Source organism: Lathyrus oleraceus, chromosome 7 (genome assembly GCF_024323335.1).
Source record: "Lathyrus oleraceus cultivar Zhongwan6 chromosome 7, CAAS_Psat_ZW6_1.0, whole genome shotgun sequence".
Lineage (NCBI taxonomy): Eukaryota > Viridiplantae > Streptophyta > Magnoliopsida > Fabales > Fabaceae > Lathyrus > Lathyrus oleraceus.
In genome coordinates, this window is record NC_066585.1 from 452,319,968 (window position 1) to 452,343,874 (window position 23,907).

Sequence of the window (23,907 nt, forward strand, 5' to 3'; positions counted from 1 at the left end):
AGATGGTTGCTAGATGAAGAGAAATGAAATTAGGGCATAAAATCTCCCACAAAGCAATGCTGTAAAATATCTAGGAGAAAGTACAAAAAATGGAAAAGTTGGTAAAAATGAGGTCTGGTGCCCAAAAGTGGCACCTGCTACTTATAGACAAGTGCAGAACTGTCATGTTCGCTAGGCGAGCAGAATGGCTCGCCTAGCGAAGGTCCAAAATGAGCACAGAAGGCTCCTGCGCCCAGAGAAAACAGGGCGTTGGTGAACTGTCATGTTCTCCTAGCGAACATACCTTCGCCTAGCGAAGGAAACGCCTCAAGCTCGCCCCCAGCGAGGTTGAGAGGTTTGCTACTGGAATGCTCGCTGGGGACTCGCTAGAGCCTCGCCTAGCGAGTGAGTGCTGGCTGCACTTTTTCACCAAAACAGAATGAATTCGCAGCAGACTTCGCCATGAGCTCGCCTAGCGAATTAATTTGCTAATTTACTGGAGCTGTTCGCCAGGAGCTCGCCTAGCGAACCCATTCTTCGCCACAGCCTCGCCTAGCGAGCAGGCAGATGAAATGCTCCTTTGCTTTGGTTCCTTTGCCAATTCTCTTGTGTCTTTATTATCAATTAATTCATGCCTTTCCTGCACAATAACAAACACATCAAAGGCACCAAGCTTGTTTATCAATGTACGCATTCCATGTAAAATAAATGTGATTTTGACAATTTTAGCAAGGCAAAAGAGTGAAAGATGCCCACATATGATAGCTCAAATAAGCACTTTTGGGCATCTAACAGTCAACCAGAGGAAATTAAAGAAGATGAGATAAGTCATAAATAGAAAAAGAAGCGCTCTCAAGACTCATGAATGATGAAAAAGGAGATAGTAACCCCATGAATCCTCATATATCCTCTAGCAAATATGAGTGTATGATTCAAAGTGGTTGATGTTGGAAAACGTGAACCACCAACAGTCTAGAATTTACCTTAGAATTTTCAGGATACTCGAATAACTTAGTACAAGTAGACGTCATTGTTATTAGACGTAGGGCAACATGTCAAGACTCCCTTGCAAAAGTTTTGCCAATCATCAAGGATATATTTAATTTGTATGTTCCCAATGTCATTGATGTTCCATAAAGGCTCTTCCACTAGTATTCATACTGAAGGCATGTGTAGCAAGCATTTGCTTTATGCGTAAGAACAAGGGTTTGGGGGAAATTGTTCAGGGTTGTTTTCTAGTCCCACGATGGAAGGCCCAACAACAAGCTTCCCACAAAAAGGCGCGCAAAATTGATGGGGCCTCACCCTAGCTAAGGACACATGATTCCGACCTCTAGCATATTTCCCACCATTATATGTGATCAGACTGCAGCCCGAATCAGGCGTCATATCTCACGAGAACGATTTTAACTGCCCACATTATATTAAGTTCAACACATACCATTTCAACTATTCTCTCATTCATACAAATACTACTTTCTAACTCATTCATTGACATATACATTAGAGTGCTAATCTTGTAAGTTCACCCCTGATGTGTTGTATAAGAAGCTCATTCATCATTCCAAAACTCTATTCCACTCGATATCTACCAATTTCTGATTACAGTTCAGAATTCTTTGTACATCTTATATTGAGAATATTATTTGACTTTTTGTTCAATGATTGCAATATTAAAATTCAATGTTAAATGTCTCTTTAGCCAAAGAAACTTGTTTCAAAAGAAATGTTGATTTACTTTTTCAATACAATGTTTAATTAGTTCTTATTGTTGGTGCAAAGGTAGAATAAATGATGAATGGAAATATTCTATTAAGAGAATGACGGCTACAAAACATGATAAAAGTTACAATGATTGCCACCCTATTTATAAGCTAAAACTAGGGTTACTAGAATAGGATAAAATACTAAAATACCCTCTAACAAACTTAGGGGCTAAGAAAATAGTACAATTAATAAATATGAATTACTTCTAATACCATCCCTTAATTCATATTCCATAAAAACTTGTAACACCAATTCCATCCCTTAATCTGAGAAATTGATCAGTCTTGATAGCTTTCGTCAGAACATCTGTCAACTGTTTCTGAGTGCTGCAGTGTACAACTTCTAACACTCCCCTCTGAACTTGATGTCTCAGAAAATGATACTTGGTCTCAATGTGCTTGCTTCTCCCATGCAACACTGGGTTTCTGGCAAGATTGATTGCAGACTTGTTGTCAATCATCAGCTTCAGAGGTTTGTTTACTTTAATCTTCAGATCCTGCAATAGATTCAGAATCCACACAGCTTGGCATGCAGTAAAAGCACCTGCAATGTATTCAGCTTCACAAGTTGACAACGCCACAACAGGTTGCTTCTCGGAACACCAAGAAATTGGACCTCCTAGAAATTTGAATAAGTACCCAGACGTACTTCTTCTGTCAACTCTGTCTCCACACCAATCAGAATCTGAATAACTCAGAAGTTCTGACTCATCCTTTCTTCCAGAAGGAAATAATACTCCATACTTCAGAGTTCCCTTGATATACCTCAGAATCCTGACAGCAGCTTGGTAATGGGACCACTTAGGTTTACTCATGAACCTACTAACCATCCCAACTGAATAGCAAATATCAGGTCTGGTATTGCACAAATACCTCAGAGAACCAACCAACTGTTTGAAGGTTGTAGCGTCCACATCCTTTTCATCAGAGTCAGAATCCAGTTTCTGATTTGTATCAGAAGGTGTGACAGCAATCTTACAGTTCTTCAGATTAAATCTCTTCAGAAGTTCTAATTCATACTTGAGCTGATGCAAAATAATACCTTTCTCAGAGTATCTGAATTCCATCCCTAGAAAGTATGTCATTTTGCCTAGATCAGTCATTTCGAATTCATTCATCAGAACTTTCTTGAACTTGGCTATCTCCTGTTCAGAACGTCCAGTCAGCAGTATATCATCAACATATAAACATACCAGAGTCATATTTCCTTCAGAAGTATGCTGAACATAGACACCGTACTCCATCTCACATTTCTGAAAACCTTGCTTCTTGTAAAATGAATCAATCTTCTGATTCCAAGCTCTGGGTGCTTGTTTCAATCCATATAGAGCTTTGTATAATCTGTACACCATCCCTTCCTGATTCTTTTTCACAAATCCAGGAGGTTGTGACACGTAAACTTCTTCTTCTAATGGACCGTTCAGAAATGCAGATTTTACATCTAAATGCATCAGAGGCCAATTCCTATTAGCAGCTATTGCAATCACCATTCTGATTGTTTCATGTCTTGCTACAGGTGCAAACACTTCAGAGTAATCCAGCCCAGGTTTCTGTAGAAATCCTCTGGCTACCAACCTTGCTTTATGTTTGCCAATTGAACCATCTGGCTTTAACTTCTGCTTGAAAACCCATCTGACGCTGATGGCTTTCTTGTCTTTTGGAAGTTCTGTCAGCTTCCAAGTCTTGTTTCTCTCTATAGCATCAAGTTCTTCTTTCATGGCCTTCAGCCAGAGCTTCTGCTTAAGAGCCTCTTCTGTACTTATGGGTTCAGAGTCTACTAACATGGCACACTGAATAACTTCTCCTTCAGAGTCTACTTCAGTGTCTTGCAGCATGTCAAATTCTGCATATCTTCTGGGGATGTTTCTGATTCTTTGTGGTCTCTGAACTTGTTCAGAGTCTTGAGCTTCAGAGTTTCTAGCTTCAGATGGTTGACTTCCTCCAGAGCTTTGACCATCTTCAGGGTCTGGCATATTTCCAGAGTCTGAATTGCCACCAGAATCTGGATTACCATCAGAGTCTGGGTCATCAGAGTCTGGATCATCAGAGTCACCTTCATCTTCTGAGTCTTCTCCAGAGTCAGAATCACTATTAGAATCAGAATCAACGTCAGAGTTTACTCCAACTTCAGAAATTCTTAACTCTGAACTTTCTTCAGAAGTTATAACATCAGAATCAGATTGAGACTTATCCCAATTCCAAAATTCTGATTCCTTCACAATCACATCTCTGCTGAATTCAATTTTGTTGGTTTCTGGACAATAGAGCTTGTATGCACCTGTACTGTGGTACTCTATCAGAATCATCACTTTGCTTCTATCATCCAGTTTCTGTCTTCTGGCTTCTGGAACATGTTTATAGCAAACAGAACCAAACACCTTCAGATGACTAACACTTTGCTTATCTCTAGTCCACTTCTGTATTGGAACTATTTCCTTCAACTTCTTCGTAGGACATCGGTTGAGTACATACGTTGCAGTGGCAACAGCTTCTCCCCAGAGCTTCTGAGGAAGTTTCTTCTCCTTTAGCATGCTTCTCACCATATCAAGCAAAATGCAGTTTCTTCTTTCAGAAAGACCATTGTGTTGAGGGGTATAAAGAGCAGTAACCTCATGCTCAATTCCATTCTCCTCACAGAACTTCTGGAACTCTTTGGAGTTATACTCACCTCCACCGTCAGTTCTAAGAATCTTCAACTTCTGACCACTCTGATTCTCAACCTTCATTCTGAACTTCTTGAATTCATCAAACACCTCGTGTTTAAACTTAATAAGGGATACCCATGTCATTCTTGTGAATTCATCAACAAATAACACAAAGTATTTATTCCCTCCAATCGATGCTACTGGAAATGGACCACACACATAAGAATGTACAACTCCCAAGGCATGTTTTGCTCTTGGAGCAGTTTCTGACGCAAATGGCAATCGTGGTTGTTTTCCTTCCATGCAAACTTTGCATGACTTTTCAGGCTTCTTAATTGCAGGAATTCCATGTACCAACTTCTTTGAATTCAGATGTTTTAAGCTTCTGAAATTCAAATGACCAAATCTTCTGTGCCACAACTCACTCTCCTTCTCAGCACTTGTTGCACTAAGACATTCTGAGTCTGCAGTTCTGACATTCACCTTGAATGTTCTATTCCTTCCCTGTTCTGACTCCATAATCAACTTTTGATTGCAGTCATACAGCTTCAGAAGATTGTCCTTCATGGTAACTGAAAAACCTTTCTCAATTAATTGTCCCACACTCATCAGATTGCTTCTGATGCCAGGTACATACCACACGTTCTGAATCAATGCTGTTTTCCCATTGTTCAGAATCACTCTGACATTTTCCATACCTTCTGCATTAAGATATTTGTCATCAGCACATCTGATCTTTGTCCTCTTTTCAGAGTCAAAGTCAACCAGCCATTTCTTGTTTCCAGTAAGATGATTTGAACAGCCAGTGTCCATATACCACCAGTCTATCAGATCCATATCATCAGATTCAGAGGCCATCAATAGCACAGATTCGTCATCAGAACTTCTGGCTATATTTGCTTCTTCTGATTTTCTCTCCTTGTTTGACCAACAGTCTCTAGCAAAGTGACCAAACTTCTTACAACAGTAACATTGGATCTTCTTCTTGTCACACTTCTCTTTTCCCTTCTGAGCATTCTTTTGTCTATCAGAGGTTGAGCTTTCTGACTTCTGACCACCATCAGATCTTCTCCTGGCTTCTGACTGCTTCTGATACCTCCTATCAGAAGTTGCTTTCAGAGCCTGCTGCTCTACTTCCCTTTCAGAAATTCTCTCAGTCAAACGCAACTCTTGCGCTTCTAGACTGCTCTGCAGCTCTTCAATTCTCATGGTGCTCAGATCTTTGGAATGTTCTATTGCTACCACAATGTAATCAAATTGAGAGGTAAGGGATCTCAATACCTTCTCCATGATTGTTTCTTCAGAAAGAGTTTTTCCACACGCTTTCATCTCATTAGTGATCAGAATCACTCTGGAGATGTATTCAGAAACTTTCTCATTATTCTTCATGTTGAGATTCTCATATTGCTTTCTCAAGGACTGAAGCTTCACCTTCTTCACTGATGCGTCACCACCATAACATCTAACCAGTGTGTCCCACGCAGCCTTTGCTGTCGTTGAATCTGCAATCTTCTCAAACACATTTACATCAACACATTGATGAATGAAGAACAATGCTTTCTGATCCTTCTTCCTTACTTCCTTCTGCGCGTTTTTCTGTTCATCCGTCGCATCTGCTGCTACCGGAACATAACCATTAGTGACAAGATCTAGAACATCTTGAGCACCGAACAGTACACGCATTTGGATCATCCAACGATTCCAGTTTTTACCGTCAAATACTGGAAGTTTGGTGTTCATGTTTCCGTTTCCGTTCATCTTTCTACCTTGCACAGTACACTCAGATTTCTCACAGTGTTTCCCAACCCACAGAATTAAAATTCTGATAAGATTTTGTTCAAGATTCAACACGAATCTAAGAATCAAAATCAAACACACAAGACCTCACGTTCACTTGTGTTTCCCGTGTTCCCCAATGAATCTGAACCGAAGCTCTGATACCAATTGTTGGTGCAAAGGTAGAATAAATGATGAATGGAAATATTCTATTAAGAGAATGACAGCTACAAAACATGATAAAAGTTACAATGATTGCCACCCTATTTATAAGCTAAAACTAGGGTTACTAGAATAGGATAAAATACTAAAATACCCTCTAACAAACTTAGGGGCTAAGAAAATAGTACAATTAATAAATATGAATTACTTCTAATACTTATCAACTTTATCTTAATTGTTTTTTTTTGTTAAGGAGTATAGTAGCTGGAATTCAACATTTAAAGATGAATAAATGGGATATCGCTGGTTCGAATCTGCGCTCCCGCATCTAATGTCCCTACATAGTTACCAACTGATCTGCGTCTAAACTAATTTTATATTATTAAATTTCACTATGAATTATATCAATATATAATAATTAATAGTAATTAAGTACAATTTTATAAAATTGTTAAATTTCTTTATTTGTATGTTATTTTTTTAAAATATGTGTGTAACAAGTAAAAAAACTTTTGTTTTGATACCGAGAGAATATCATAAAGACATGTATTATTAAAAACAATTAAAAGTAAAATTAAAAATACTGTTTTAAAAGTAATGTACTCATAATTACTTAGACCATATGAGTTATCTCCTATACTAGTGATATCTTGTTTGAGTCACGACGACCATAAATGTCTTATGAATGAAAGAATGTGTTAATGATCTTAAATTGGAAATATTTTCTGAAATGGAAATATTTTCTGAATTATATTATTCACTCCAAATAAGAAAATTGACTTTTCGTAGCATCAACGATAAAAGGACGTGGTGTGATATGTCACTATAACTTCTTAGTTATAGACAATTTTACGTACACTATGTGTTATCCTAGTTTTATAAATAGTAAAAATTATACTTACTTGCCACTAAAACTTATGTAAATATAGTTTTTTATTTTTAAATTTTATTTTATAAATATAAATTTTATTTAAAAAGTACAATAAAATTTATTTTTTATTTTCTAATACTGTTAATATAAAATAAAATAAAATTATTCATTAAAAATATTTTTTCAAAAATGACAAAATTAAATAACTTAAACAAATCAAATTTTTATTAATTTCAAATATTATATATATATATATATATATATATATATATATATATATATATATATATATATATATATATAAATATTTTTTCAAAAATGACAAAATTAAATAACTTAAACAAATCAAATTTTTATATATATATATATATATATATATATATATATATATATATATATATATATATATATATATATATATTATACACCTCTACAATCAATTCATCAAAAATTTATTTGGCCAAAATGGCTAGCCCTATATGGAGAGTCAATTACACATTATACAATCAAACATCATTAAAGGATGTTGACAATTTTTTACATTATAAGTATGAAACAATCAACTTTAAAAAGAAAGATGCCATAAGTAGCTGAGACCTCGAAAACATAACAAATCTCAATAGGAGATCACCTTTGAAGTAGGAAAATCAGAATCCTTAAACATCATGAAACAATAATTCAGAGCATGTATGACAGAGTATTTCCTGATTCATTTCAAATGAAGTGACGAGCAATTGCAACAAGCATCTAGAATCCAGAGTATAAGTGTCATTAGAAAAGCTTCTATAATCAGATCAGTCAATTGAACATGACTAAATTGTCAAATTAATCTTAATAGATGTAATTTTGTTCATACTTATAATAGAAATGATAGTAATTATCATAAGTGTTGTACAAATCATGAATCGGTCAATACAAGTCCTCAACAAGTATCACAATCAATTCAATCATTCAAATTTCGTAAGGAGATAATTAATTTAACTAAATACATGAAAATTAAGAAATATTTGACTAAAAAAAATGCACGAAGAAAACCATAATCACTAAGAGTTATCATAATTTGAGTGATCTAACTATTAATTCCTCTAACAAAAATAAATAAATCAAAGAATCATTATCATGCGAAAACTCTTGGTCACTATAATGTCAGCATCGCATTCGCATATCCTATCTAATAACAAGCAATGTAAGAGATTAACATGTGAAACCTGTTAGACCCCATTGGTTTCACAGTTAGATAACAAAGCAAACTCTTGGAACTGAAATGCTTCTGAATACAACAAAACTACAACATTATTACTCAGTTATAGCTTTGAAATGCTCTCTCTTTGCTGTCACCCGGCACTATATCATTGCATGAAACACAAGTGTGGTGGTGGATATGTTATAGTTGAACTAATCACTGATCATAAAATTATAAAATTACCAAAGTAAACAATTGCATAAAATAAAATAATAAAAATTTGTTGACAGCTACACAAACGCGTGTTTCCACATTCAAGGTGCTATTTTCAATTTTGTAGCTTTTTGAAAACGTGCTTTACAAAAATGACATAGTTTTCAACCCAATGATCCTTCGTCATGTCATGCGTAGTAATCAATCATCTCTATTCATCATTTTTCAACAAGTGTATCAATAATGTCGAATTAATAAAAAGATGGAATCTATGAGGATAGTTTTTAACAAGATAAAATATGTGTAATGTATAAAAATTAGTAAAAATGAAATTTTTCGAGTTTTAGTGTGAAAAATAAATAAGAGATTAAACAAAATTACGAAAGCGGTCAGATTGTGTTTTAGAATCCCCTATTTCTCTATTGTTGATTTTTGATGTCATGTATGAATGATCTTATCACTATAATCCCATTGTGAATTAACAAAACCGTTATAGCCGATCCCCTATGAAATAACTCACTAACCACTACTCGGAGCTTTTTATCCCTAGTTCGCCAGCGTAAGCAGTGTTAGGCGATGAACATAACATTAATTTCCTATTCCTCTACTCGGGATCTCCTATTCCTATTCAACAGACGTAAATTTCCCTATGTCCAACACATAGACTAATGATCATTATTCCCTATGTGCCCAAAATCAATTTAAAAGAGTATATCACCTAAAAAATATTAAAAGTAATAAGCAATTGGATGAAATTATAGATCAAAAGGTTCATAAAAAGTCAAATCAACATATAACCCAACAATATTGAAATAGATTCATCATAACACAACCTAACCTAGAGGAGTTTAGTTACTCATACTTCAAATAACAATACCACAATTGATAGATGAAAATAACATATAAATTCCCTTGAAGTAATGGACTCCAATGACTTTAAATGCACTAAAAAATTTCTTCGATGCTCTCCAAATCGTGTTTTTCTCTCTAAATTTCGTAAATCTTATCAAAGTGCAAAAACTCCCTTTTAAAAAGAGCTTAGAATGAATCAGACGCGTCAGAAAAAGCCCAGAAAAAAGGACCATCGCACACGATGCAACTTTTATGACCCCTATCGTGCGCGCAATGCTGCACAATGGTGCATGTGATTATTTCCGAAGCTGCACTCTTTTTTTGCTTATTTTTCACTCAATTTTTCACTTAGTCCATAATCTTTACACTTAGCTATTTTTCCTAATTCTTTGGTCTTTCTTCTTCATTTTGTCTCATCTTTCACTCGTTTTGATCTGATTCTTCGATTAAATTCATACAATAACGAGCTGTCATCACAACCCCAAACTTGAATCGTTGTTTGTCCTCAAGTAACTCATTGGACAACTGTACATTTCAACAGAAAACAAGTCACACAATAACAATCGAACATCACCAAATTAAATATTTCTTTTACCTGATCATTATTCTAGCTTCCAACTTCTATCCGATAAATTCGAAAAACGTCATCAACATTGACGAGTACTCAACATGTCTCTCAGCTCACTTTGATTCACTCAACGAATAAGGGGATCTCTCAATCAACATGCAAAATCAATTATGTTTAGCTTAATCATGTTCTAATGTAGTTTATAGAAGTCACAACACACACATTAGAGGTTCTTTTAGGATATTTATAGAAAAGTAGGTTTAAACCTTTGGAGTTAGGTGCATAGTTCTCCTTCTATCATCATACCTCTTTGTTCCTTTTTGTCAGTACTAGAGATTTTTGATCTTTCTTATACTTTCATTCTTTTTTTTTGAAGTGTCTTTTTCAACTTCTTTTTTTCTCAATTTTTTTGAAAATTTGGCCAATATTCTTTAGTACTCCAACCCAAAACTTAAAATTTTGCTCACTTCTAAGAGCAACCCCAAACTTAATCTTTTTTATACACTTTAGGAAGTATACTTCTACCTAACTCCAAAGAGATGATGGAAAGAAAAGATCTTTCAAATCATATGGCTAAGAATTTTAGGCTACATCACTGAAAGAAAGACTAAAGCTCAAAGTGGTTAGGAATGGATATACATATTACTACATAGTGGCTTAAAAATGCTCAAAGTTATAAACAGAAAACTGTCTCAGTGTGTGTCAGTCAAACCAGATGAACTTAATCAGAAATAGATCAAACCAGATAAAATAATAATGCATGGTTACACTAAAAAAGAAAGAAAATTGAACAATGAAATTTATTTAACTCAAACCTTACTAAATGAGGTATTTGTAGGTTGAGTACAAGTGCGTTGATTCTTTTCTCATCCTTTGCATTCAAGTTGCTAGTTGCTATTATAATGATCAAGTTTCTTTTGGATAACTTGTTCAATGCTAAAGTCCTAAACTTGAAAATCCGAAGAAAAAAAACACAGCTACAAACTCGTTTATTAAAGAAAATTCCTCTTTTGGACGACCTCGAATAAAAATAAAGTAAATTCTGCAAAACAAGAAAACTAGTTATAACCGATGGGTTTCCTCCCATCTAGCGCTTCTTTTCCGTCATTAGTTTGATGTCTCATGCTTAAAACATGTCATGCACAAACGTTACCCTCACGCCGGTGAAAACTCCTATAGTTATTCCTTTTTGAACTTTACTACCTTTTCTTCCAATTGGTAGCATGTCTATAGATCCTCCAAATATGGTGTCCATTCATATGCATTAAACACCATTTTTCCTTATTAAATTTCAAAAGTTCACCTATCTCCACATCTATTTTTGCCTTCCCGGTTGCCAAGAATGGCTGCACGAGAACAACTGACCCTCCTGAATCTCCTTTCATGTCAATCACCACAAAGTCTGAAGGGAAGGTCAAACCACCGACATGAACTAGCACATCTTGTACAATACCAAGTAGATGTGTAACAAACGAATCGTCTAAAGTGAGCGTCATGTTTCTCGGTAAGATCTCTCATATCTTCAATTCCTTAAATTTGCTCAACAACATGATATTACTGCTCGATCCTAAGTCACATAAAGCATGTGGGATTTTCAATCCAACAGTGGTGCAAGCGATGGTGAACTTTCCTGGATCCTTCATCTTTGGTGGCAAGTCTTGAGGTTCTTCTATCCCTTATTTCTTTGTCATGTTTACCTGTTCTTGAGTCAACTTCAGCTTTCCACCCTTCAGCAATGTCTGCATAAACTTAGCAAACTTGAGAATTAATTCTAAAATTTCATGAAACGAGATACTTACCTGAAGTTTTGTCAATATTTTTTATAAAAATTTCAAACATTCTAGCCTCATCCTCATGTACCAGTTTCTTCTTAATGACGAGGTACAATGGCTTTATGTAATCTGGTAATTCTGGATTTGGCTCACTCAAGACTTTTTTTTTGTTCTATTCCAAGGGGAGTTTTTATAAATAAGTTGATCAATGGTGACTCCTCTTTCCTCTTTGTCACCTTGATTTCCATTCTCATCTTTTTCAATTCCACCTTATTTTTTCTCAATCACATCCTCTTTAACTATTTCAGCTTTACCCTAGTAATCACCCCAAAATATGTTTCCACGGCCTTGCATGATTCATTCTTAGGATTATCTACAGTGTTACATGTAAATCCTCCACTTGAGCTTGGCAAAGCATCTATTTTTCTGGATAACTGACCAATCTACGTCTCCATATTCTTGATTGACGTATCATGGTTTCTAATCATAATTTCATGGTTCTTATTTATCTGACCAAAGCTACTTTGAGTGATTTTATTGAAATTCTGCAAGGTCTCTTCCAACTGTGAAGGTTTCCTTTGAAACAGAGCTTGTTGGCTTTGTTGCATACCTTGGTTAACATTTGCAGTTTGACTATTGCTCCAGCGGAAATTTGGATGATCTTTCCAACCCGGATTGTATGTGTTGTAATACGGTTTATTTTTTTGAAAATTAGAAAATTGGACTTCTTTACTTGACCCTTCCAACAAGCATCTTCCATTCGCATATTCTCCTCCACAAAAATCACACCTAAGTTCTTGTACTTGACTCACTTTGGTTTACCTAAGCTGTTTTCAACTAGATTTTTATTCAACAATTCAATCTGAGCTAAAAGAGAAGCATTGGTATCAACAACTAACATACCTTTAGGCGTTCCCACATTTTCAATCTTGATCAACCTTTCGCTTTTTGAACGATACTCATTCATACACATCTTCTCAATAAGGTCTTTCACTTGTGGTTCAGTCATTTGACGGATGGTACCTCCCGCGGAAGCATCTAATAACATGCGAGTTTGACTCTTGAGACCTTTGATAAAATTTTGCATCTGATCCATATTATTCATATTGTGATTCAGGCATTTGCGTAACAAAAGTTTGAATCTTTCATAATTTCTGCTCGACCCTCGATAAACTGAGTAGTAGTGAAGAATCTTTCTAGGAATTTTTCCTCCAATTTCTTCCAAATTTGAATTGTTCCACTTGGAAGGCAAAGTAACCTATCTTTCTCCCTTCAAATAAGTGAGAACCCAACCAACCTCAATTTAACCTGGTCTTCAGTGACATTGGTTGGTTTGCACATTGAAGTTGTTTCGTAAAAACGTGCAAGATGCTCCCACGGGTCTCTAATCGCGTTTCCGTCGAACATATTTTCTCTTAAACCTGAAAGTACATAATTCTTAATATCAAAGTTAGCAGGTTTTGCTGATACAAACCCTCTCGAAATCCGTCCTTCATGGATTCTTTTATAGTAATCCCTATGGTTATGGGTGTGAGTGTAACTTCGTTTAGATGTATTTTGTATGATGTCAAAACTATGATACTTAAGCATTAATGTATATTGGACGGTATCCTCTGATTCTCTATGCGCATCTTATAATTAAGAAGCATAAAAGAATTTGAAATCAACTTGGAAAAGGTCTCATGCATAAAAAATGCATGAAAAATATTTTTTTGTAAAAAATGCATGAAAAATATTTTTTTTGTAAAAAAAATGCATTATAGGTTGACACATGTTGTCTATAGGTTGACACATGCTGTCTACAGGACGACACATGTTGTCTACAGGTCGACCTATAGAAACATTTTCACTGCTATAGGTCGACACATGCATTCTATAAGTCGACACGTATGTTGTAGTATTAAAGCCTGTAGCTTATGTTTCATGTGCTTAATCCTCAGGTCGACACATACGAAGCATATAGCTGTTACAGGTCGACGCATGAACTTGAACAGTTCGATGCATGCTGTTTACAGGTCGACGCATGTTGTTTACAGGTCGACGCATAGATCTTACAGGGCGACCTATACGATAATTTTTTTAAAAATATTCATATTTTCTCCAAGTTCTTTGCATTTCCTTTTTCCCTAAATCACCCATGCATATAAATACTTCATACATGCATCATTCTATAGTAAGGTTTCTAGAGTGAGTAAAACCTACATGAATCCAGGATTTCAAAGCATCTCATCATCTTCAATTCAATCTATGCATACACACAATCAAACTACACATAATCATTTTTTAATTGGGTGCCATCTAGATTAGGATTGATAATGTCCAATTAGGTTTGTTGTACCGAGAATATTGGGTTAGGATCTTTGAGGGATTCAAATAAGAAAACCGGTTTACGGTTTTCCTTCAAGATCTTTAGGGTTTGAAGGTTTTTGACAAGACTGTGTAATTCGGATCTGATCGAGTGAAAGCTTTGAGACTAGGTGTGTAAGAAATGGAGTAGCGTGAAACGCTGGATCGTGTTGACAAATCTTAGGTTCAACAAGTGTGCACTTGGGATTAATTCATTCGGGTGAAAGCCTTGAGACAAGGAGGTAGTGTAAGGAAGTAGCAACAATATGTGAATTGAAGTTCCATTGTTGGTTACTGATGCTTGATCTGACTATATATAAAATATAGTCTGTCGGGTACTTGACTGCAAGTGCACAGTCCAGTCGCTTTAGTTTTAAAAGATATCGATTCCACAGGGACCTATGGTCAAACTAGTGTTACTAACGTCATTATGTTTAGCTAAGGGAATGATTAGTAGAAGTTTGGGGGCAAAATAGTAAATCTAAGGGAAATGTAGTTTTAAGAAGGAATTTATGGAAGGAATCAGTATGTAGCGCATTAATTGTTAGGGATTCGATAAGTCACCGGTGAATAGTTTAAATGCCAAATATCTCTCAGTAGAAAATATTTATTTAAAAAGCTTTATCTCACACTTTCGTGATTGTTGATTCGGCCTATAGCTTTAAGTCAGAATGTACGCTCTCGCTGTCCCATTTGAAGTTAAAATTACTTTTTGAAAATAAATAAGTTCTAATTGCTTTTAAAGTGCTCTCGCTGTTTTTAAATTCAATGCCTAATTTTTACTATCCAGCTCGAGCCTCACGCTCTCGCGATTGTTGGTTCTCACCTTAGTTAATTTCCCACTCTCGTGGAAAAACCGTATTAAATAGATTTTCACGCTTTTGTGATAAAGTTAATTAAATTTAAATTAAAAACCTCAGCCTAAAAGATTGTTTGAGAAAAAGGGTTTTCACCGATTATTATTAAATCCCATCAAAGTAAATTGCTAGATACCGATACCGGTAATTTAGCCTGACATGTTAAATAAGGCAAACACAACGCATATACAGATCAACATTGCGGCAAACATGATTATAATAATAATTGGGCAATAATAATAATAATTCAATAAAAACCTGGCAATCGAAGTAACAGAGTATAGCGATTCTTGGAGCACTTGAGCAGTCCTCCACAAGTCGGTATGCTTTGCTTCTTCAATACAAATTGCTTACTAAAATTAAATAAAGTGTAGTAGTTCTCCAGTGTAGGAAACTACTACTATGGCTAACTGGAAAACGGAAAGGAAAGGAAATTCTAAAAAAGAATGGCGAATAAACTAAGGCAACGAAAACAAGGTTGCTGAGAAGAAAATACTAAAAAGCTAGAAAGCTGTAAAACTAAATTGTAGAGCGTAAGTGTGAATGTAGGCATCCCCAATTTTTCCCATTTTGGTCCTTTATATAGTGCTCCTTTAGGTCTTGGTGGTTGAGATTTTTAAGGAAGACTTGGTTTGAATGAGGAATCCGTGGGAGTCAGGTTGTTGGAGGGAATTTAGGCACGTTTGGGTGCCTGTGATTGACTATTTCAAAGCGCATATTGTGGCCGCGTGACGCTCGTCATGGGCCTGTGACGGTCGTCACAGTCTGGGTCGTGACGAGCGTCATGAATCTGTGACGGTCGTCACATCAACAAATTCTGCATATCCTGTTTTCTGCTTTTTCCTGTGCTTTCTCATCTGTTTCTTCTTCTTTTTCTTCCTTTTCTTCATTTTTCTCATTAATGCATGGAGATTTAAATACCTGCAAAAACAACACGAATACTTGCGCAATAATCGGGATATTAATTAAAATGGTATGATCTTTGAGTGTAAATCAAGGCAAATATCTGATGTGTTTTCGCGTTATCAAACTCCCCTAAACTTGAATCTTTGCTTGTCCTCAAGCAAATACAATTTGAAAACAAAGTTAAACGCAAATACCTTACCCATTCGTACGTGGTTGTCAGGCGGATTGTTAAGATGACCGATATTCAAGTAGAACACTAAAGATATTGTGACGACACGAGCTTTCAGCTTTAGCGTAGATCTCTCCTTTGCACAAGTCGGATCAAATCATGCTATTATAGCTCAACTTGGTGTCTTTGTTTCTATTTCACCCGGTTTCATTCTAGCGCAATCACATTAAGCCCTTTGCCTCCGTGCACACTTAGTGGAGTAGCCGATTAGTGACTTTGATCCTTTTCTTAGCACGGGGGTCTGATACACTAGTGTGGTACCCCTTTATATATCCCCTTTTTTGAAGGTTGTGGGGGATCAAACCGTAGTTCGCTCTACCGAGTCCAGTACCAGGTACCTCTGGGCCAACCAACTGGGGTTTCTGTTCCTTCTTTTTGCATATCTTTGCAACCTTTTGTATGGTTCGTTTATCAATTTCTTGATAGCAACAGTATGAAGGAGTTTCTTAATTTGTAGGAATCAAACACTTATATTCATTGGCTCTTCACGTGGTTTGCGCTTGAGACGGTGCTGACTGCTAGTATAAACTACTAGGGGTTAATCTAGAATGGAGACTTAAGGTGTCGATATAATGGTTATTCAAACTGATCTCGTAGAAGTGAGGGATCTAGGGTGTCGGGACGATATCGATTTTGTTAGATCTTTCTCAGTTTTCCTAACAAAGCCTCCGCAAGACAACCTATGTACTCGTAGGGTATGCATTTAATCTTAAGGGAAAAAAATTTGTTATGCCAAAATATGTATAAATGATTGAAAAGGACAAACAAAATTTTTCGTATTGGCTGAAAATATTAGCAATAGAAACAAGTAGAGGAGTGATAAGGATTTCCTCCCATATTTAAACAATGCATTATCCTCAATGCGACAATATACAGAAATAAAAAGAAAGAAATAAAAATCACAACTCGTCGTTACGCGACTGGCTTCTGCATGCTCTGGCTCTTGCTCTTGCACGCTCACCTCTTCCTCGCTGGGTAGAATCCAATCCCACGTGCTGAGCGTACTCCTGGATGGCATCTACGCGATAAGTCAGGGCACTCATCTGGTCTGAAAGTTCCGCCATCCCCTGATCATGCCAGTTAGCATAATCGTGCTGATCCCGCTGTATTTGTTGGATCGCTTGCATCATTTTTGTTTGGCGGTCTTCCATTCTTTGGTTGTGTCGCAGCATCTCGAGGTAGATGTTTTCCATGGAGGAGGGTCTTCGTTCGCTTCTCCGTTGTCCTTGGGAAGAAGTCTCTGCAACATGCTCTTGAGGTGGTGGAGGCATGCCTCTGTCAAGCTCCTCCTCGACTTCATCTACACCATTATCAGGATTTCCATCATTTGGCTCGGGGGCATCCAGATCAAAAATCCAATTTGCCATTTCTCTTGGATCTGTGCGGTTCTTGTTGGGCATGATGATGCTTCTAACTACCTTGTTTCTGACAACCGGATGATACTTCCCGTCATCTCTTGCTGTGATCAGGTGTGAAGCACGACAGTAGTCGATGTCGAGGAATTCTGCCTCCAGGACTGGTAGGTTAGCTAGCCCATCTCCCAGGTTCAAGCCTAATGCTATGGAGGTGATGATTCCCCCACAACAAAACACCTGGCTGCCTCTCATGCATGCACCCTGGATGTTGGCTAGTAGGAAAGGAGTAACATTGAACGCAATTTAGGCAAACACACAGTGAAGAAGGAAAAGTTCCTTGGAGTTTACCTTATGGTTGCTGACTCTTCCAAAAACTGTGTGCCCCAAGACTCGGTGAAAGTATCTAATGGCTGGGTTGTGGATATATGTTGCGTTAAGCGTATCCCAACTCGTGGCGTTCATGTTGGTGAGGTTGTGCCAAACTGGAAATGCTATCTCTGACCATCCTTCTGGGATGCAGCTGTGGATTCCTTCTCCATGTCGGAAACCAAGCATTCTCGCTATCTGGGTTTGATTTAGGGAATACTCGGTGCCGAACATTCTAAATGTGGAGACTCCGGTGAGGTATTGAGTAGCACCAAGGGGTGTGATATAAGAGTAGGAAATCAGAAATTCCAGGGTCAACGCTTCGTAGGTTGGCTGTGGTGTGGTACAGAGTTGCGTCAAGCTGGAGTTTATTAGCATCCACTCCATGCCCTCCAAAAGTCCTAGCTCCATTAGGCATTCATGATCAACATACCTCGTAGCTTGAACGGAGCGTTGGTAGAACTTGAGGTAGTTGTTTCTTTGGCGTTCGTCGACTTCTCCATTTCGAAATACAACGGTTGATAGGTCGGGAGTAGCTCTTTCTTGATGGGCCATTTGTGAGGTGTATGAAACTTTTGGTATTGGTGGGTGAGATGGAATATTTGTGTGTTACACGCTTGAAGAAAATGTAGAGAATTGAATGGATGGAGAGCAGAATGGTAATGAGAGTGGTAATTGATGAGGAAGAAGAGAGGAAAAGCGCATGCATTTATAGGCGAGCTCTCTGGAATTCGTGACGGTCGTCACAGGGGTGTGACGGTCGTCATGCGCAACGGATGCGTAACGGTCATCTACAACGGTCAGATGCTCGTAACGGTCATTTGCATGTCGTGTGATGATCGGGGCAGATCCGTGACGGTCGTCACGTCTGTGAGACAGGCGTCACCCTATATGTGACGGTCGTCACACGCTGATTTTCAATTTTCAACACAGGTTGCAGCAGCATATGATATCAACATAATAATGATAACTAAGCAATTGAGTTTTAACAGCATAAATGCAAAAAAAAAAAATGAATAAGCAGAAATAAATGAATTGCAAATGAGTTAATAAATTAAATTTAAATGTAACATAGGAAAAAAATTGTAGCGATAACATAGCAAACAAAAGCAATAAAATAACAAAGGTAATAAAATAAATGTGCTCCCTCCCCACACAAAACAAAGCAGTGTCCTCATTGCTTAGTCTGAGTAGGAGAAATCAGTGGTCAGTAGTATTAGCCACGGTTTTGTCCCAATGCAGCGACAACTTTGTTCAGGTGATGAAACTGCTCGACGGCTATATCCATCAGGCCTAAGACATCAAAGCGTATGAGCTTTATCTCTTCTTTCACAATTGTGATGTCAGCTTGAAAACCATTCAGACGGGTGATGAGCATGCCATGATTATCAGCGTATGATGGAGGGACCGGTTCATCAATGTTATAATAGTTGGGAGGTGTTTCAGGGTCAGATTCTTCCATATGGATAGGGTCATTGATACACTCATATTTAGGCGGAGTCTCGGGAGGTGAAGGTGGATCAATAGGGTGTTCTTCTAAGTCATAAAGCCAGTTATTGTGGTTGTGAACACTCGTTTTCTCATGGTTGGGCAAGGTAAATAGTCGAACCACTTCGTTACTGATTAGATAATCAAAGGTATTCGTCCCAATGTTTCCTATGATTCTGCGATTAAAGCAAAATTCGATATCCATGGGTCGGATGTTTCCAAATGGTACAAGCTCATAAAGTGGGCGTACAAGTCCTATGGCGTCTACTATCATGGTTACTAGCCACCTATTATTATTGGGGTACGGTTGTTCTTAGCAAGGTGAACAAATCTTTCCATCATGAATGTCACAATATTGACATGTCGACCTTGATCGACACATAGCAAGATGAAGAGCTCATCGCGGGATACTAAGGTGTTATTCTCTTCCTTACCAAATAAGGTGTGGGCTAGAATTTTATGAAAGTATCGGATAGCAGGGTTATGGATCTTTTGTGAGTGCATCTCATTCGGGTTTGGGTTGGGTTCTCCAGTTATGCTACCCCAAAAGTCATCTAGGTCGATGTCATCGATTAGGTCCTCCTGGCGGGTAGTAAAGACAAAAGGGCCACTAGGGAATCCTAGGAGGTCAGCAAGGTCTCGACGGCTATAGGTGAAATCCATGCTAAATAGCCTAAAGAATATCAACCCTTTGTTAAGTCCGTAACCATGTTCGGGGTTGTATACAAGGGAGCTAAGGAATTCTAAGGTTAGTTCACGGTACGTGACAAACCGTCTCTTAATGGCTGCGTTCTCCCACCCAAGCTTGTTAAACATAAATAGGATGCTATCTCGGATGCCTAATTTATCCATGGTCGGTCCATCATAATATATGGTCAATGCCATATCCTTCCGGGCTAGATAATCATACCGCCTTCTTTGAACTCTGCCTCTGAAAACTGTCTCTATTTGTTGCATGATGAAAGTAATTAACTAACTAGTTAGTAATTTTCCTATTTATCAGTATCCAATATGTCTAAGTTAGTTACTAGTAGCAACAAGAATGACTGCAAAGAATCAAGAAGAGGGGAGCAAACAAAATAAAGATGAAAAGCAAAGAAGGAAAATAGTTTATAATAAAGATAACAAAAAGGTGGGTTGTCTCCCACTAAGCACTTTGTTTAATGTCGTAAGTTCGACAGTAGCGTCGCGGTGTACTAGGTTTTGGGTCGAGCGGGCAACTCTATGAGTCTGAGACTGTTCGAATAATCTCTATTTTCGATATTATGATAATGCTTTAGTCGCTGCCCGTTTACTATAAAAGGGTCACTATTCCTACCTTTTATTTCTATCGCACCACTATTGAGGACTTTGGGGATCTCGAAAGGGCCGGACCACCGAGATTTGAGTTTTCCTGGAAAAGTTTAAGTCTTGAATTGAATAGTAGCACTATGTCGCCGACTTTAAACTCCTTCGTAGAAATGCGTTTGTCATGCCATCTTTTGGTTCGCTCTTTGTAGATCCTGGCATTCTCGTAAGCGTCCAATCTCAGCTCTTCTAATTCGTGGATGTCCAAAATCCGTTTCTCGCCTGCGGAAGTATAGTTTATATTTAGGGTTTTAATCACCCAATATGCTTTGTGTTCTAATTCCACAGGGAGGTGGCATGATTTACCATAGACTAGTTTGAAGAGTGTGGTTCCTATTGGGGTTTTGTATGCCGTCGTGTAGGCCCACAAAGCTTCGTTTAGTTTGGATGACCAGTCTTTTCTGGATATTCCTACGGTCTTCTCAAGAATTTGTTTTATTTCTCGATTCGAGACTTCGACTTGCCCGCTAGTTTGTGGATGATACGGTGTTGCTACGCGGTGTCGGACTCCATATTTCAGAAGAATTTTTCCAAATATATTCGATATGAAGTGGGAGCCACCGTCACTAACTACGAGTTTTGGCACACCGAATCTAGGAAAGATAATGTTTCGAATAACTTGATCACTACTCGTGTGTCATTTGTTGGAGAAGCTATAGCCTCGATCCATTTTGAAACATAGTCGATAACAACGAGTATGTATTTATTTCCAAAAGAAGTTGGGAATGGTCCCATGAAGTCAATCCCCCATACGTCAAAGACATCCACTTCTAAGATTCCTGTTTGTGGCATTTCATCGCGTCTTGAGATGTTGCCAGTGTGTTGGCACCGGTCGCATTTTATAACCGCGTTATGGACGTCTTTCCATAGAGTCGGCCAAAAGAGGCCTGATTGCAGGATCTTAGTGCAGGTCTTTGAGGTACTTGCATGCCCTCCATAGGGGGCGGAATGGCAATGAGAGATTATATCTTCTATTTCGTCCTCCGAAACACATCGATGGAAAATACCGTCGGTACCTCTTTTGAAAAGTAGAGGTTCATCCCAGTAATATTGTTTTAGGTCATGGAAGAATTTCTTCTTCTGTTGGTAAGATAAGTCTGGTGGAAGTACTCCGACGGCTAGGAAGTTGACAATATCAGCATACCATGGCAGAGTTGCATTCGCATGTATTTCTTCCACGAATTCTTCTATTTCTGTATCGTTCAATTTTAGGCCAGACATATCTCTTTCCATTTGGGCTATGAGTCGTTCGTAAGGGAAATCGTCATTAATTGGAATTGGTTCAGGCTTATTCCCTTCGATTTGTGATAAATGGTTTGCTACTACGTTTTCAGTACCTTTCTTATCTTATATCTCTAAATCAAATTCTTGTAAGAGCAGGACCCATCTTAAAAGTCTTGGTTTGGCATCCTTCTTACTTAACATATATCTAATAGCGGCGTGGTCGGTATAGATGATAATTTTCGCCCCTACTAGGTAGGAACGGAATTTGTCCAAAGCGAACACGACGGCTAGAAGTTCTTTTTCAGTGGTGGCGTAGTTCATTTGGGCTGGATCTAGCGTTCTGCTCGCATAGTAAATAGCATGAAGCTTCTTATCCTTCCTTTGTCCTAGTACTGCGCCTACTGCGTAATCACTCGCATCGCACATGATTTCAAAAGGTAATCTCCAATCAGGTGGTTGCATTATGGGTGCGGTGATTAAAGATGTTTTCAGTTGGTTGAACGCTGTTAAGCATTTTTCATCAAAGATGAAATCAACGTCTTTCATTAATAATCCTGTAAGTGGCTTGGTTATTTTCGAGAAATCTTTAATAAAATGTCGGTAGAAACCGGCGTGTCCTAGAAAGCTTCGTATTTCTCGTACGGTTTTAGGAGGTTGAAGGTTCTCTATGATTTCGATCTTAGCTTTGTCTACTTCAATTCCTCTATTAGATACCACGTGACCTAACACGATTCCTTGTTGAACCATGAAATGACATTTCTCCCAGTTTAAAATAAGGTTTACTTTCACGCATCTTTCGAGTACCATTTCAAGGTTGGATAGACATCCTTCAAAACTCTTCCCACAAACAGAAAAATCATCCATAAAGACTTCCATGATGCCGTCTATAAAATCGGCGAAGATTGCCATCATGCATCTTTGGAATGTTGCGGGAGCGTTACATAAGCCAAATGGCATTCGTCGGTAGGCGAATGTACCATAAGAGCATGTGAAGGTAGTCTTTTCTTGGTCGTCAGGATGGATTGGGATTTGAAAGAATCCTGAATAACCATCTAGATAGCAGAAGTGAGAATGCTTAGCCAATCGTTCAAGCATTTGGTCAATGAAGGGTAGAGGGAAATGATCTTTCCGAGTGGCTTTGTTTAGTTTTCTATAGTCAATGCACATTCTACTTCCGGTCACAACTCTTTGTGCTATGGATTCTCCCTTCTCGTTCTTAACAACTGTAACACCTCCTTTCTTGGGTACTACATGAACGGGGCTAACCCATTGACTATCGGAGATCGGGTATATGATTCCAGCATCTAGAAGTTTCTTTACTTCATCCTTGACTACGGTACTTAGGATTGGGTTAATCCTTCTATGGTGTTCTCTAGAGGTTTTACAATCTTCCTCTAGCATAATGCGATGCATACAGATAGAAGGACTTATTCCTTTTAGATCGGTGATGTTATATCCTAACGCTGTTGGGTATTTTCTTAGAACATCTAGTAATTTCTCTGTTTCCATCTGTCCTAAGTCAGCGTTGACTATTACTGGTCTTTTCAGTTCAACGTCTAGGAATTTGTATCTTAGGTTCTTTGGTAGTGCTTTTAATTCCAATTCAGGTTTCTTTGGGCATGGCATGTGGTCGGGTGTAAGTGCTAAGCATTCGCTTAGACTTTCGTTTTGGTATGGTTCATGCCAATTATCGTCTTCAAAGATTGGAGGGATTTGGATTTTCATTATATCAGAATATGTGGTTTCTTGCATCTCCATCTCTCGCACGCACTCGTCTATGACATCAAGTAGATAACATGTGTCGTCTATAGCTGGCGCTTGTAAGAATTGGGTCAAGATGAATTCAACCTTTTCCTCTCCAACTTCGAATGTCAGCTTACCTCTCTTTACGTCTATTATGGCTCCGGCGGTAGCCAAGAATGGCCTTCCTAATATGATAGGTGTACTGGCATCTTCTTTGATGTCTATGATTATGAAGTCTGTAGGAATGTAGAATTGTCCT

The 23,907-nt window shown here is 37.7% G+C and overlaps 1 pseudogene; it reads right to left on the reverse strand.

The window, feature by feature from the left end:
- LOC127104318 (uncharacterized) overlaps window positions 1–21,416 on the reverse strand; it is a 31,209-nt pseudogene extending 9,793 nt beyond the window's left edge.
- Window positions 21,417–23,907: the final 2,491 nt, after the last annotated feature.